The following is a 14083-nucleotide window of genomic DNA, read 5'->3' on the forward strand; positions in this document are numbered from 1 at the left end:
GGGAGTGAATTATTCAAGCAAAGCTAAGACACTAAAGCGATAAAAATGTACACTAACTCACTTTCGTAGGAATCACAGTTGTTTTTAGCTACAACAAGCCCTTTAAACCCCAAAGTCGCCTATGAGGACGAGTGAAGTCTCGTGAGGGTTTCCTAAGAGCTTAACCCACAACTCTAGAAAAAAAACCAAGGCAAGACAATAAAACGAAGAGAAAAAGAAACATAAAAAGAAAAAGAAAAACACAAGTTCATATTTGGACAAGAGATAAGAACAAGCACCAATGAATGCAAACCTTTCTAAATCGACAAATGTATGCATGTTACAAGATGTCAATGGTTGATTGAAACATAAAACATTCTTGGCATAGAGAACTAATGAAGACTCAATTCACCCTCACTCCAACTAATCGGATCGCGTTCTCTCCGCTAGTTTCAAATCAACTCTTAAGCTAGCTTCTCATGATTCCTTGAAGGAACCGGAAAAAGACAAAGAAAATGAAAAACTTTGATAAGGTAATCCCGACATCTTAGCCATGCACACTCTCTCCATAGGCTTGAAAACTATCTCCCTCCACCGATGTTGACTCAACCCTCAAGGTTCTAAGGTGTTGGGTTTCGGTAAGTCTAACTCACCGCGGAACAAAACCTGATCCCAAGACCCCGTTCACAATTAATATAACTAAATGACATAAATAACAAGAAAGAGAGAAAAGACGATCTTACCCTTATCGCGTGCTTCGCTCACACTCGGAGCTCTTACTTCAAAAGCCAAGTCTTGCAAGCGCAGAGACCTCCTACGGTATCCACCCGCAACTCGACTCGACCGGTCTCTTACTTGGAGTTTAGCCAAGTCGGACCAAAACACTACTCGAGTATTATATGAACTTAAAGGTTTTCTCTTAAGTGGAGATGCCTTATTGAGTTCCTACTCAAGTGAATAATCCCAACTCCTAAGGTTGGTATTTATAGGCAAAGGCTCTCCAAAACTCCCATCATCTTTCCATGTGGGAGAAATGATAGTGTGAAAAAAAATAAGCAATTAATTTAATTCTAAATTAAATTAAATTGCAAGGCAAATAATAAAACAACACTTGGCACACACATGGGAGTGGTTAGGTGAGGACCACAAGGAGGACCACATGGCCTCCTTGTTCCCCAAGACACCAAACCCACCAATCATGAGAGGGCATGACTGGTCAACCTCCTTAGTCACCAAGGAAAACCGGTCAAGGCCCTCCTTGACTTGGTTGGGCCTTGCAGCCACACGCAAGCCACTTGGGCTGCTAGTGCGCTGCTCGGCTTTGCCAGCCTGCACGCACCGTAAGCCCACAAGGCTGCTTTGTGTGCTGTTGGGCCTCGGCCAGCCAGCACGCACCGCAAGCCCGTAAGGCTGCTTTGCACTGCTTGGTTGCCGATGTGGGCTGGCCAGCATGCTTTGCTAGTAGCCCACAATTGCCCTTGCAAGTACGCAAGCCCTAGCTAGCTGCTTGGTACTTGCGACTTGCTTGGGGCAGTGCGTGTTAGCCTAATATGTCGTGTCGTTTGATTATTTTACGTCTCGTCGATTTATTAATTCGACTCAACTTGCGACGCTCGGTCTCGACGCTCCTAGCTCGATTTCTGACGTCTATGTTCGTAATACTCGAGTGACTCATTAATTCCTTCCGGATTAATTCGTCGTATCGGATCGTTAGTTGCTTGGGTGTGACCCGAAGGGGTCAGTCAAGATTAAGCTATGTTATTAATTATACATTAATATCACTGATCGAAAACGGCCTCTAACTAGGCATTCCGATCAATTGACCTCACTGAATAATTAGCTTTCTAATAATTTCGAACCCTCTATCGGAATAATACACTTGTTTGAAGGACATCATTCCTATCATAAGGGTCTTTTATAGGTTGTAACGTAAGGTTAGGGGTCAAGGTGGGCAAAAATTTGAAAAATTTGGTGATATTTCCTAAGTGAAGCAAAAGGGGGATCAAAACTCAAAAATAAACTCAAGAAGTCACCAAACATCAAACAAAAATACCAATAAAGCCATCTCCCCTAAGATTATTCAACACCAACACACAATATATACAAAAACGAAGGAACGCTCCCCCCAAGCTTGAGCGAAGCATTGTCCTCAATGCTTGAAATAGGGAAGAAAATCAAACCAACTAAAATATTTTTGTTGTTTTTATTTCTTTTCTAGTTTTTTTAGACTTTTGTATGCTTTTTCTCTTTTTTTTAGCTCTTATTTGGTGTCCTTGCCTTTTTTAACTATGAACGGCTTTTTCTTGAATGGATTTGCTTAATCACACACAATATAAACAATTTAATTTCTTGCTTGGTCCAAAGAGCATAAATACTTTCTCATTTTCATTCAAACCATCACAACACAAAACAAACTCTCAAACCAAAATGCTTCACAAAACTAAGGGTTAGGGAAACAAAAGGTCAAAAGGATTGTAATGTGACTCATAATCAAGAAAGGGAATAGGCTTGAAGGGGTAACAAGATAGGAAAATGCAAAATAAAAACAAAATATGTAACAAAACAAAAAGAAGATAAAGAAAATGAACCAAAAAGTTCTGAACCGGCTACCTTAGCACATAATATCCTAGAGTTAACCAATGAAACTCTCAAACCGTTCACATATTCACCACTTAGGAAGAAAAACATTCAAGGATACAAGTTCCAAAATAGAATGTCCAAAACAAGAACTAATAAAACACATTTTGCCAAAATTACCTTGAAAGTAAACAAAAATCTTTTTGGATTTTTCAAAGAAATAAAAAAATACATGGAAATGCATATACACAAGTGCATGACATATATGAATAAACATGATAGAATACCCTACCCCAAGCTTGAATGAGACAACATGCTCAAACATAAACCAAAGAATCCATGGGAGGGGAAAAGAAAGAAATCAATCCAACAAACCAACACATGTCCAGCAAGTCACCAACAATTAGAGAAGAGCAAGGAAATATATTATCGGATATAGGTGGGTGTAAATACCCACAAATGACCCAATTTAACCTTTCAAAGCCAATTTCCTCTAGAATTGAATCTTGATTTCCATATGCTAGCAAAAATAGGAGTCAAACTTCCGTGATTCTTGATCTAATACCAATGCACCAAAGTATATCAAGTTATGTACCTACCAAAGGTCACTTAAACATTTTCATGAGAGAAAATCTATACTAAAAAGAAAAGAAAATGAAAGCAATAGAACATGGGTTACTTCCCGAGAAAGGCTTGTTTAAGGTCCACGCATGACCACTCTAATAAAATAATATTGCAACGAACGCAAGAGCTTGTCAAATGCACTACTAATCATTTCATAAGATAAACAATTGGCAAATGACGAGAGGAGGATGCGCAACAAGATTATTACACGCAAGTGAGGAGGGAGATGCCAAAAGAAAGAAGAAAAATCAAAATAAAAATCAAGAAAATAAGAAGATGAGGAAGAAGAAAAAGGAAAAACCTCCTCAAAAAGAAAAAGGAAGACAACATGCTCAAACATAAACCAAAGAATCCATGGGAGGGGAAAAGAAAGAAATCAATCCAACAAACCAACACATGTCCAGCAAGTCACCAACAATTAGAGAAGAGCAAGGAAATATATTATCGGATATAGGTGGGTGTAAATACCCACAAATGACCCAATTTAACCTTTCAAAGCCAATTTCCTCTAGAATTGAATCTTGATTTCCATATGCTAGCAAAAATAGGAGTCAAACTTCCATGATTCTTGATCTAATACCAATGCACCAAAGTATATCAAGTTATGTACCTACCAAAGGTCACTTAAACATTTTCATGAGAGAAAATCTATACTAAAAAGAAAAGAAAATGAAAGCAATAGAACATGGGTTACTTCCCGAGAAAGGCTTGTTTAAGGTCCACGCATGACCACTCTAATAAAATAATATTGCAACGAACGCAAGAGCTTGTCAAATGCACTACTAATCATTTCATAAGATAAACAATTGGCAAATGACGAGAGGAGGATGCACAACAAGATTATTACACGCAAGTGAGGAGGGAGATGCCAAAAGAAAGAAGAAAAATCAAAATAAAAATCAAGAAAATAAGAAGATGAGGAAGAAGAAAAAGGAAAAACCTCCTCAAAATATTTTTAGGTGACACAATCACTCATTCCCTCAATAATTGGAGGACGAGAAGGGAGAAGCTCATCAAAGAAGAAAGGGTCCTCAATAGGCTCTATGACAAAAGAAGGGAGGAACATAGGATAGTAGGGGATATGGTTAAATTTTTCTGAGAAAGGGATTTGAGAAGAAGGGATAGGAACAATGGTCACACAAATGAACTTTTCCTCACCAACATTCCTCTAATCACCAATAAGAGCATGGAAATCAATCATAAAGTCCTCAAAAGAAGAACACTCATGATCTCTATATCCCTCAAACATCCAAACTCTAAGAGAAACTACGTCTTCCTCTCTATCACTCCGATGCACAAAAACTCCCTCAACATCCTCAAAGCCTAGAGTCTCTAAACCATGCATGAAAGTATAAAGGTTTATCTCAAACTCATCCCTTTCCCAAGAAGCATTGCCAATGAACTCTCTCAAAAGGCTATAATTTTTTGTTACACCTTCAATGAACATACTAGTCATAACCTCAAATGAGTCCAAAGACTCATGGATAGAAGGGTCACAAACATCCAAGGTAAACTCATCAAGATAGGGAAGGGGGTTGGAATCCTCAAAATCAAAGTTTTCTTCATTCATAACTCCTCCACCATCACTCAAGGTACTCTCAATCTCTCTTTGAATCTCAAACTCATCATCATCCTCCTCATGAATTCCCTCAACCAATATTGAAGATGGCTCACTCACATCCCGACCAAGAGTAGCTCTCAAAGGGGGTGAATAAGGGGAAGGATAGTACTCAAGCTCAAAAGGGGAATGAAAAGGATCAAAATCCTCAAAAATCCTCTCATCACAAGAAAATCTCCCTTCACCTTCACACCCTTGGCCCACATCATCCTCAAAAACACTCTCACACTCCAAATGAGGTGTCTCACATCCATTTACATCAACCCTAGCAATCATCACTTGGGCAAGTCTCTCTTCTCTCAATTTTTGTTCTTCTTGAAGTTCTTAGACTTGTTGGGTGAGATTTTGTATTTGGGTAAGAATTTGGGCATCAATGTTATTGGATTGAGGTTCATGGTCAAAATCAAATTTTATATCATCAAAACCTCATCACAATGTGCATAAGAGGGGAAGGGGTCAACATGCATATTTGGATCATCACAAGGCATATTAGAAGCATCAAAAGAATTCATGCAAAAATTAAAAGAATCTTGACATTGAGAATCAAAACAAGAAACATGACATTCTCTATCATAAGAACCTCTAGCAAGCCATGTGAAGAAATTCCAAGCATCATGCATAGACAAATGACGGAATCTACCATTATACATGTTCTCAACCATTTCCCTGGTATACTCATTCAAGCCCTAATAAGCTATACCACAAGCATCACTAAGAGAACACCCTTGGGAACTAAGGAAACCATCTAATCTATCAAAGTAAGCAAAGAAAGGTTCATCATCAAATTGAGGAAAAGATAAACATGCCATTTTTTTACAAAAAACAAAGAAAAGATAATAGAAATCAAACTATATACAAGAACCTAGATAATCTAATCAATACAAAATAACGAACGCCTTAGTCCCCGACAACGGCGCCAAAATTTGATCGCGGGTTAAGTAGGTCGCTGGGACTACTAACCTAAATCAAGTTTGAAATTTATAGCCAAAACTTACACTAAGCAAGTTAGTGGCAAGTATAGGGTCGAACCACGAAGACTAAGTGTATACATTTATGCTAAATAGACTTCTAGGAAAGGTTGTGAGATGCAAAAAGATTCAACTAAACACTACTTAGAGCAAACAACGAAAACTAGGGAAAGTGGAATCCAATTACATCAATGCATTCAACAACAAAATTGCAATTAGATGAAAATGATCTCAATTAGGAACGATGAACACACTCAACTCACTCCCGCGTAATTAAGCATGCTAATTATCCTACTAAGCTAATTCACTCCTGTGCAACTAACATAGCATAGGTATGGAAGAATTTAGACTCTCAAACAACTCAATTCCGCACAATTGATTGAAAGCACAATTAAGAACATAGAATCAATTAGCTAGAAAGATTCTAATCCATATAAGCATCATCCATACACAATAATCAAGAAACAATTGCATACTAATCACAATCAATCATTCAACTCATCAACATAATCTTCATCCATTTCCCTAGAACAAAATCTAAGGAATCATGATGAACAAAAGCATAGAAAATAAGGTAAAACAGGAAATAAAGCAAGAATCAAACAACTAATATAATTAACTACTCAAATAAACAAACAATTAAGAAAAAAGAATAATTAATGAAAGCAATAAAGGGGAGAGAAAGTTAGAAAAGCTCATTAAAAAATTGAGATGAGAATCCACTAATTTGCTTCTTCAAAATCTCAAATCTCCATTGAAATCCAAGCTTTCTCTATCTAAAACTACTCTTAAACTAGATAGAGAAAATCCTAATCTATCCCTAAGAGAGAGAAAATAATAAAGAGACCTAAAACTAATCTAAGGTGAATTATACTTGATTAAAATTTTCCAGAGAAATAACCGCAAAAGGGGTATTTATATAGAGTCGGCCTCAGCCCAGCAAATTGCTGGGGTAAAATTTCCCAGCACAGGGATAATGAGGTAAATTTGCATGGCCTTTCATTTAAGTGTATGTATTGGAACAGTGCTATACGTATAAAAATACTAATATATAATATGTTATACCCGTTTCATTTTAGTTCCCGTTTTGTTTCAATTCCCACTTTTCCTTTCTTCTTTCACTTCTGTGAAGCTGTTCATCTTCTCTTCTCTTAAGTTGTTCACATTTTCTTAAGTTGTTCACATTTTCTTCTATTCTCTGAATCTCTGAAGCTTGTTGAACAATTGAAGTCCCAAGAGTCGAGAGTAGACCAATAATTTCTGCGCGTAGATTGTCGGGGAAAGAGATTCGCGATCAAAACCTGTTCGAGAAAAGATTAGTTAAGAGAATTTCGTGCGCAATTGACCGGCGAAAATGAGGCGTCGAGGTGAGTCTTTGATTTCTTAATCTATGTAATTATTGTTAGAATTGCATGTGACTTGGTTATTTACTAGCAATTATCAAGTTAATTTACAATTCTTACTTAATTTAGGGTATCTTGTGAAAGATGCATTTTCGAATTATTGAAATTTAGGTTGTTGCATGTTTTTAGGTTTTCTTGAACCTATGTTTGTACTAAATTTTGGTTTTTTACAACAAATATAGTTGTTTTAGTACTTAAAATTCCGTTAAAAAGTTAGCAGAATTAGAGTTTGTGATGATTTGTGAGACAAGTTTGTGATAATTTGTGAATTAAGAATAATACAGATTTTAATATGAATTTATTAAAAATAATATAGAATGAAGAGGTGGAAAAGGTGATAAAAATAATAATTTGTGAGCAATTGTTTTTTTGGTCTGAACCTTGTTGTTAGTTGTTGAAGGTGGAAGAGGTGGGAGAGGGGGAAGAGGTGGTGATGATGTTGAAACCGATACAAATTTTAATCTTAATTTAGAAGAGGAAAGTTCATCTGAATCGTATGCACCGGATGAGATTGAAGAAGCACGTGAAGAACTACAAGGGTCAACCAGTACAATTCAGGGAGTGGTAAAGTTGCTTTTACTTTTGGAATAGTACAATAACTTTTGTTTTACCAATGAGTTTATATATTTGTTTATCAATCAAGGTGAAGGCAAAGGGGAAGGCGAAGTTGGTGAAGCCAAAGATCGTAATAAAAGACATTAAGCCGATTGTTTATACGGTATTGTTATGAGTTGTTTATATGTTGTTTTATTTGTTGTTCAGTTTAATTGATATGAGTTGTATAACGTATTATGAGGATCATTTCTTTTTAGTTTTGATGGCAAAAGGATAATTCAAAAAGTGTAGGTGGTAGGCTAAAGGAGGCTGGGAAAGTTATTGAAACGTTCCAACAATATGAGAAGACGGTATGCTTGTTAACACTTTGCTGGTTTTATGAGATAAATTGAGAGTTTTATTTGTGCCTTTATTTTGCAGTCGATGAATGTGAATTGCCCTTTTGAGACATTTGGTAGGGTTTTAGGCAAATTTGATGAAACAAAGACTCGACTAGTCAGAGAAATGGGCTTTGGCACATTATTTTATTCTATTGGGAAGAGGTTACCTCGACTACTGGCATACTGGCTGTGTACTTGGGTAGATGTTGATAAGAAGTGCCTTCGCACTGCCAATGGGATGGTTTTCCCTTTTTCTCCTGTTCAGGTGTATTGGGTTATGGGCCTACCTCATGGGCGGAGACCGGTACCAATGAAGGTAGTTGATGAGGAGTTAGAAGACAAGTTGTGGATATAGTATCGCACCATTTACAATTCAGGGACAAAAGGGATAACAAGGAAGACTTTAATTGAAGCTTTAGAGGCTCCATTAACTGATCAAGACGAGTTTCGGCAGGTTTTTGTCTTACTGATGATGAATACACTGTGTTCAACAACTTGTCATCGCCTGAGGAAGAAACATCTGCATGCAGCCGCAGTTGCGAAAGATGCTACACAGTATAACTGGTGCTCTCTCATTTTGGATGAGTTATTACATGCAATGGGGAGCTTTGCTAAAAGGTTTTACAACAATGGGTTTGCTGGTGGAAGTGGTGGGTGTACTTTGTTTTTGTCGATAAGTTGACTCCTAAAAAGATCTGAATGTAAAGCATTGTTCTGTTCACTTAGAAGTCATAAACCTAATGTTATGATTGTTTATAAAATACAGCTGTTGTATCTTGATAGACTGAATAGGAATCCACTTGAGTGGGATGAGTTTCCGAGGTTAGAAGTATGGAAAACAAAGGAGATGATCAAAGCTTGTAAAGAAGATCGGTTCGGAACGGGTGACTTTGGAAAAATGGGGGTAATTGTTTATTTTACTTGCTTAATTTGTTAAAGAAGATTGGTTCAGAATGGGTCATTTCGTGTCTTTTGTGGTAGTAGTGTTTGGACGTGTTGTATGGGGGAGATAAAGGTCACCCGTTGAAGGCAAAGGACTGTTTTCTAGCTAAAAGGAAGAGAGAAGAGGATGATAAAGGAATAGTTGATATTGATGATGAGGATTTGGCATGGCTTACTATAGATGTAAAAAAAATGGTTAAAAATGAGTATGCATTTCAAAGGAAGAAGAAGAAGAAGTTAGGAGGTAACTACATAACTTTGTCGTGTTAATGGTTTTATTAAAATGGTTCATAGTTTTATAATTGTTTCATTTTTTTTTTTTTGGTTGTAAAGAAGTGTTGAATGAGGTTCAAATCCCTGAAGCGACAAACGGAAGGAAGAAACGGAATGTTAACAAGAAGAAAGATGGTGAATAAATTGTCATTTGATTCATTTAAATTGTAATTTGCATTAACAAAATATGTCATTTACAAAATAACAGAGAAAAAATAACATTTACTTGTTTAGAAGAAAATGAGGTGACTGATGGGAAGAAGAAGAAGAAGAAGAAGAAGAAGAAGAAGGGCAACAACAACAAAAAGTCAGAGGTGAATACTTGAAAATGTGAAATTGATAAATTTAAATTGTCATCTGAAAAATTTAAATTGTCAATTCATAACTTTCACAGTCTGGTTGTTCCAGCAGAAGCAAAGTGTGGTCAAAGAAAATGTGGTCAGAGAGGAGGAGGAGGATGGGAGCAAGAACAAGAAGTCAATGATAGGAATGGTGTCCTTCGAACAAGTGTATTCTTCCGATAGAAGGTTCGAAAATATTAGAAAGCTAATTATTCAGTGAGGTCAAGTGATCGGAATGCCTAGTTGGAGGCCACTTCCGATCAGTAATATTAATCTATAATTAATATTACAGCTTAATCTTGACTAAACCCTTCGTGTCACACCTAAGCAACTGACGATCCGATACAACGAATTAATCCAGAGGGAAATAATGAGTCGCTCGAGTATTATGAATTTAGACGTCAGAAATCGAGCTAGGAACGTCGAGACCGAGCGTCGCAAGTCGAGTCGAATTAATAAAATATAAGTCGTTAAAAACTATAATTAATCAACAATTACCAAAATACCCCTTGCATCAGAATGCCCCGAGCAAACCGAGTGCTAGGGGCAATGGTGCTAGCATGCGCACCGCACTAAGGCTAGAGTGTTGGGTGCGCATGGCTAGCAAGCTGCTGGCACTTCACTAGCAATGCTAGCAGCACCAGCCATGCACAAGTAGTAGCACCAGCCCGCATTGCGTGCGTGGCTTACTGCGCGCATGTGCGGGCTGGTGCAAGGCCAACACGCTACTGCTGGCGCGCCAAACACGCAACGCCTAGCAGCGACCTGCTAGCAAGCAAGGCACGCTTGCTGGGCCGAGCCTTCGACCACCCTACACGCACGTAGTGCGCAAAGCCAGCCTAGCCGAGGCAAGGCTTGGTGCGCAAGGCTGGCGCCACGTGGCGCGCGGAGATTGGTCCGTGTGGCTTGAGTGTGGCGGCTAAGGGGAAGCTTGGGGAGGAAGGAAATGGTCCCCTCCCCTTGTGGTCATCACCTACCCTCTCCCTCCATGTTGCCACTTGTTGATTAATTATTGCCTTGATATTTCTTTCTATTTTTGATTTAAAAATAAAATGAGAAAATTGATTTTACCAACTCTCCCACATTGATGGGAGAGTGGAAGCCTCATATGACATTCTCAATAAATACCCACCTGGGGAATTGGAGAAAATCACTTCAGTAGGAACTCAAAAAGGCATCTCCACTTGAGAGAAAACCTTTAAGTTCACATAATACTCGAGTAGTTGTTTTTGGTCTGACTCGGCTAAACTCCAAGTAAGAGACCGTTCGGGTCGGGTTGCGGGTGGATACTGTAGGAGGTCTTTGCACTTGCAAGACTAGGCTTTTTGAGTAAGAGCTCTGTAGTGTGAGCGAAGCACGCATCAAGGGTAAGATGGTCTTTTCACTCTATCTTGTTATTTATGTCTTTTAGTTATATTAATTGTGAGCGGGTCTTGGGGTCGGATTTTGTTTTGCGGAAAGTCAGACTTTCCAAAACCCAACAGTCAGAAGATAATGTCCTATTCTCGTCATTTTAAATATTTTCCAATTGGCTTTGTGTTGTACTTGTAATCAATTTTGTAATTGGTTATGAACTTTTTTAATTATAGAAAAAGAAGAAAAAACAAATGGCCATGTGGTTGAGGTAGAGGCTGTTTGTGATGAGCCTGGGGATGATGTGATGTCAGAAGGTAATGTCCTATTCTCGTCATTTTAAATATATTTTCCAATTGGCTTTGTGTTGTACCGATAATCAATTTTGTAATTGGTTATGAACTTTTTTAATTGTAGAAAAAGAAGAAAAAACTGAGGAAACAAATGGCCATGGGACTAAGGAGGAGGGTGACGTGGAGTCAAAGGCGGAGGCGGAGGTTGATAAGCCTAAGGCGGAGTTGGAGGTTGTTACTGATGATCCTAAGGCAGAGGCGGAGGTTGTTACTGAAGAGCCTAAGGCGGAGGCGGAGGCTGTTACTGAAGAGCCTAAGGCGGAGGCGGAGGCTGCTAGTGATGAGCCTAAGGTGGAGGCTGTTAGTGACCAAGCACCAATTACTACAGAGCCGACTACTGAAACAGACCTTGAGTCCACAAGTCTTGATCAGTCAGACCTAGATCAGTTAGACATTGATGCGATTGTTAAAAATCAAGGTGCTGACTCTTTGATTCGTGATTCAATTTGCGTAGAGAATGACCCTCTACGCGTTAGCGTGAAGTACATTATTCGAACTGATGCTAGGGTCTTGGGTTCATCAGCTTCATCAGCTCCTGAATGTGCTCTTGAAAGTGCTCCTAATGGTGGTGCTTCAGTTCTTGAAAGTGCTCCTGATGGTGGAAGTTCATGAGCTCCTATGGTGGTGCTTCAGGTCTTGAAATTGCTCCTGATGGTGGTGTTGAAAGTGCACTGGGTTCATCAGGTCTTGAGAGTGCTCTAAAGGGGCAAGAAGGTAGCCTTGTTGCAACAAACAAGACAGCAGGTAGCACTATCCGAAAAGCCCTGAGAAGTGGGAAGCTGATGCCACCTATGATTCTAAAGAAGAACCTAGTACTCCAATGCTACAAAGGACGATGCGCAGAAGAAGATGCCCCAAATGAGTAGGAAAAAGCAGAAGATAACAGAGCCTCTTACCCTACTTGTGTCATATATCAATCATTGGCGGCCTAAGGGTATTTGGCGTTTCAGGGTACTCTGCCGAATTATTTGGATGAGCACATGTCATACAACCTTCGAAAGATTAAAAATGACGAGTATGTTGCCTTGAAAATCTTTCACTTTGACTTTCATTGTATATAATATACTAATTTTTGTGATTCGATGAAGGAATGAACCGACATTCTTTAGTTGTGATGGTGACTTTGTAAAACTTACCTTATGTGGCCATTTGATTAAGAATCTTGGGGAGGTCAGTGATCAGGTACGATGCTCACCATGGATTGTATCATTTTCAGTTTCATGAGTTGTTAGTAACTGTTATTCGATCTACCAATTGTAGTGACAAATGTTCTTTTTTGTAGTACGTCAGGGTTGCAGCACACGTATACCAAAAAGTGTAGGAGAGGCAATTCCCGGGTCGTAGCAGGCGATCATGACCAATCCTGTATTTGCAGTTATTACCATATTCCTTTATTACCTTATTCCTTTATTAAATGTGACAGAAATCAATATATGAAATAATTATCTGCAGATGTTGCTTTTCCAGGCAAATACTAAAAAGGACAAAGAAAAGGCGAACATGGAGGTTAGTTAGGTTGTAAAAAGCTACACACACTATATGTACCCAACCGGCTCAAGCAGAATCAATGTGGTATGAATTTACAACTTTGAAATTGTAACTACATGTACCTTTTCAAAGGTCTGTTGTGTGTGTGAAAATTCCTTTGTTTCACACAGGTTTTTATGCCAGTCCTCCGCGAACACCACTGGTGGTGCGCTGCATTCTCAATCAACAAACAGAAGGTTCTCATCATTGATTCCATTTATACTAAGCAATGCGGCTTCGCGTAGGCAGTATGAAGTAGATCACCTGGTGGGAATTGAATGAAACACAGGTGGTTTGGTGTCTACATATAATATTCTTCAAGTAAGTTAACCATTTACTAGTTCATTTCAGGCTGCAGCAATGGATCTTGCATTTCAGAATATGGACAATGATTGGCAACTAGGAACCATTGCTAATTGGCCACGGATATCCCTTAACATGAAAACCCAAGGAGACTTGTAAGTTGCATTAATGTGTTTTCAATCGTTAATTGCAATTAAGCGCAACGCTGATAAGTTGTTGACAGAGATAGCCGAAGTGACTTCTAGTTTCTTTGGCCTTTTAATTTCTAATATTTAACGAACCTCAACCATGTTCTTGCAGCTTTCTAATATGGAGTTCGAGAGGTCATGAGTGGTGTGTGAAGACCTCTTGTCAGAGTTTAACCAGTTAAGGGATGATGCATTACAGCTACTACAACAAATTGACCTTTGTGCCACGGGTAAAATCGTGGCACAAGTTTAAAATTCACGTGTCTATGTTATTTAGCCGCGGGAATTTTGAAATTTACTCCCGTGGCGCAAGAGGCCGTGGCTAGGAATTTGCCACGGGAAAATGGATGTCGTGGTTGTTGGGTTTCGATGAGTCTAACTCACCGGGGAAGAAAACCCGAGCCAAGACCACACAGAGAATTAATATAATCACAAAGCATAATTAACTTAAACAACAAGAATTAAGGAAAGATTAATACCCTTGACGCGTGCTTCGCTCTCAACAAGAGCTCTTACTTCGAAAAGCTTTTATCTTCGCTCGCACGAAGACCTCCAACGGAAGTCCACCCACAACACGACCCCGACAAGGTCCAATGCTTAGAGGTTAGCTAAGCCCGACCTAAACTCGAGTAATTATATGTGTTTAAAGGTTTTCTCAATGGAGATGTCTTTTCCAACACCTTACTCAAGTGAACAATC

This window comes from Chenopodium album, chromosome 14, assembly GCF_948465745.1.
Source record: "Chenopodium album chromosome 14, dcCheAlbu1.1, whole genome shotgun sequence".
Taxonomy (NCBI): domain Eukaryota; kingdom Viridiplantae; phylum Streptophyta; class Magnoliopsida; order Caryophyllales; family Amaranthaceae; genus Chenopodium; species Chenopodium album.